The sequence below is a fragment of the Macrobrachium nipponense genome, chromosome 10 (genome assembly GCF_015104395.2).
Source record: "Macrobrachium nipponense isolate FS-2020 chromosome 10, ASM1510439v2, whole genome shotgun sequence".
NCBI classification, from domain to species: domain Eukaryota; kingdom Metazoa; phylum Arthropoda; class Malacostraca; order Decapoda; family Palaemonidae; genus Macrobrachium; species Macrobrachium nipponense.
Genome location: NC_087204.1, coordinates 29,039,432 through 29,043,139, shown reverse-complemented (window position 1 = coordinate 29,043,139; position 3,708 = coordinate 29,039,432). Strand labels below are relative to the sequence as shown.

General features: G+C 37.4%; 1 protein-coding gene across 5 annotated transcripts in view; it reads right to left on the bottom strand.

Annotated features, from left to right (window-relative positions):
- The window catches only part of LOC135223528 (biogenesis of lysosome-related organelles complex 1 subunit 1-like), an 86,321-nt gene extending 84,279 nt beyond the window's left edge, over positions 1–2,042 (bottom strand). For all 5 annotated transcript variants that reach the window (XM_064262002.1, XM_064262004.1, XM_064262003.1 and 2 more), the window contains exon 1: positions 1,888–2,042. The gene's annotated coding sequence lies outside the window, so the exon portion shown is untranslated. The remainder of the gene's footprint in view (positions 1–1,887) is intronic.
- Between the last annotated feature and the right edge of the window lie 1,666 nt (positions 2,043–3,708).

Genomic DNA, 3,708 nt, shown 5'->3' with positions numbered 1-3,708 from the left:
TACTTACAATTCAGTTCACTAGATAAATAGAAAAAGAAAAACACAACCATGCGAAAGCAACGACGATGAAGCGGGCAGAGAGCGATGATACACGTCACACGCCAGCAGGCCGAAAGCAAAAGTGATTTGTTACCTCCCAGTCGCGCGAGCGCGCCTGTCGGACAAGCAGTTAACTACCGAAACCCCTTGTTCGAAGCTTACGACCGATCCAGCTGCCGCTTAGTACCTTCCTATTGTAAAAGGACCGAAGGTTTGTATGCCGTGTCGGAACAATTGTATTTTTCTCAATCAAAAAATATGCCCCTCAATGCTAACTTTCCTCTTTTAACGACTTTCTGGTCATTGCAAATTCGGCCCCATAATTTCTTATGGTGCGAAAACAGAGGCGCATCGACCGAAAACGATTGCATCACACTACGGCGATAATCCGGCAGTAAAACATCTTCATATATCCAAAAGTAAATAATGAAGATATATATGCGCATTACGATTATACATACATGCAATAGCTGATAATCTGCATGAATAACTGGTACTGCAAGAAAGTTGAGTAAAGCAATTATTTACAATAGGTACGAAAGTCAAGATGTCGTGACGTCATAATACAGGACTGAAAGAACGTTTCGAATTCCAAAAAATAATTACTTAAATTTGAGTCAGAATTGAGTTACTTTTTCAATAACGAATATTTTCAAATTAATCATCATAAATATGTAAAATATTGATGTTTTACTATTTATTTAAAAATTAGCTAAGAGCACGCTTCTCGTCATCTTCTACCAAAACAGCTGTTTACTCCTGGCGTTTGTTGGTGGAGAAATCGTGTTTCGATTGTTGTGATGAAAGTGCTCCAGCGTCTGTGGGTACAAGTGGTGTGCGGATTTATCACAGGAAATGGGAAAGTTTGTTGACACAAGCAACTCCGTAAACATCGAGATGGCGTCAATCTTCGAAACATTTTTAGTTGTAAGTAAAAATGTCTAAAGCGTTTTGGTGAGATTTCCACTGCCGTGGACGCCATTTTCAGTACCCTCTGTTTAAATCTTAAAATTTGGCCTTAATTTCTAACTTTGGAGAAAATACTTACTTCGAAAGGAGAGTAGAGGTCTTTAGCTCCGTTTCTCACCAACAACAAGTCGCGACTGATGCCCATCTCGGGTGTCAGGACGCGTTATAATGTACTTTTTCGGAGGGTGGAAAGCGTTGATTGTAGGTGGCCTGGTTGGCCTGCCGTGGTGATCTACCCTATGTGTGCACTGCATAGAACGAGGCTTCCATTAACCTCTGTTTAATCTTAAAATATGACCTTAATTTCTAACTTTGGGGAAAATACCTACTTCGAAAGTCTAGTAGAGGTCTCGAGCTCCTTCTCTCACCACCAACAACTCATGACTGGTGCCCATCTCCGGTGTCAGGACGTGTTAAAGTACTTTTTCGGAGGGTGGATCCACACGTGGTGGAAACTGGATCCGCTAGTCCAGTCGGTTGTTCCCCCTATTATTCAGTAAATGAACTTAGCCTTCCTTAGAATTACCGGAGGCCTAAAGTAGCCCTAGTATAGCTAGGTAGTAGGTACTACCTAATGCGCATACTACTACTACTAGGGAAGGACAGGACTAAAATCCCCCTCCGAACCCAGGCCGCTGCCTCATCCCCCCTTAGGCCTTAATCATTTTAATTTCACAAAATTATAGTAGCTAAGATCTGGTTTTCTGTTATCAAATGTAAGAAATTAGGTAGGTATCTACGCCTAGACTGAAGCCTACGCCTTTGCGATAAGCTAAGTACTAAAAGTAATGTCAGTAATATGAAGGCCTTCTACGGAATAAAGAATAAAACAAATGTTCCTGATCGATGGAATGCCTCTGAATGCAAAAATAAACTCACCTTCTATCAAAAATTAATCTGAATTCTTCCCAACAGTCGTTATGTAGGTAGTAAACAAATTTTGACAGCGTCAGCAATAGGTACCTATGAACAACAACAACAGCTGGGGCCTGGGGACAATGTCAAGGAACACTACGGGTTCGTATAGTCAGGTGGCTATCGAGACGGATTTCAGAAAACCTTCAAATTATATTGTCAGGGTGACTCACAAAAACATCTACTTTTAAATATTCTAGCTTGCATCTATTTAATTCAGTATGTTTCTACATATCCATTTTCCAAAATAAAAGCTTTTCCAACTGGACGAATGCACCATCCAGGTACGACCATGGATTATGGTTGCAACTCTTCCAAAGACTATTGTATAAACCAATTTTTTTCTTCTATTTTTACTTGTAATGGAAATAACTACAATAACTTAATTTAGCGTTTTACTAGTCTATTTTCCAGCATAAAGTTTTTGAATAGAATAACGTTCCATCAAGGTGCAATATTCACTATCAACATTGCACATAAAGTTTTGTTTATATTTCTTTAAAAGAAAACTGCATAAAATTTTTATTCCTTTCTTTTTGACAGGGACCTAACAGTCTTAATTGCATTTCCGTTGTATATTTGACTTAATTCTTTCGTTCGTGGATGATTATTCATGTGGATTTATGATAAAAATGAAGTAGACAGTTTTGTAAAAATAATAATAATAATAATGATAATATAATAATTAAGAATTGTTGCTGCTAATGGGTTGGGTGACAATTAAAAGATCATGAATATAGTATATTTCAAATAGATCAGAATTGGGAAAACGGAAACAAATAAATGATTCAGTGTTCTGAGAGTGATTATATATATATATATATATATATATATATATAGATATATATATATATATATACAAGATGGTCATTATCTCGTTATCATTTTGGTAGCAATAGGCCAGAGCGACAGACAACTGGTAATTGGCAATACATTCTCTCTCCCTATCTCTCTCTCTCTCTCTCTCTTGACTCTCAATAACCTCTCTCTCTCTCTCTCTCTCTCTCTCTCTCTCTCTCTCTCTCTCTCTCTCTCTCTCTCTCTCCATCCTTTAAGGTCACCAAATCAGTGTCGGAACTTACAAAAATATGCATTTATTTAAAAGCAATGTATTAACCCTTTAACGCCGATTGGACGTATTAAACATCGATATAAATTGTCTGTCGGGTGCCGATTAGACGTATGGTACATCGATAAAAAGTTTTTTAAAAATTCGCGGGAAAATACTTATAGGCCTACCAGGCGAAAACTTTTGAATCACGCGCCTTGGGGGATGCTGGGAGCTCACGGATCAAGGCGTTGTTTTGTTTACAATCGTTACGCAGACGCGCAAGCGCGCATTTCTTTCTTATCGCACTAAAAAGTATCAGTGACATCTTAGAAATTATTTTGTCACTTTGACATAATTTTGTCACCATTTGAAATTAGCCGTTACATGGAGTATTATATATGGAAATGTGCGCAATTTCATGTAGAATACAACAAAAAATACTCATGATTGTAGCTTTTATCAGTTTTGAAATAGTTTCATATAAATAACGATAAGTGCCAAAATTTCAACCTTCGGTCAACTTTGACTCTACCGATTGTCGTAATGTTTGCACCATTTTAAATTAGCTGTTACATATAGTTTTATATATGGAAATGTGCACAATTTCATGGACAATACAAGTAAAAACAACCTATGGTTGTAGCTTTTATCAGTTTTGAAATGTTTTCATATAAATAACGATGTGCCAAAATTTCAACCTTTGGTCAACTTTGACCTCTACCGGGAAATGGTCG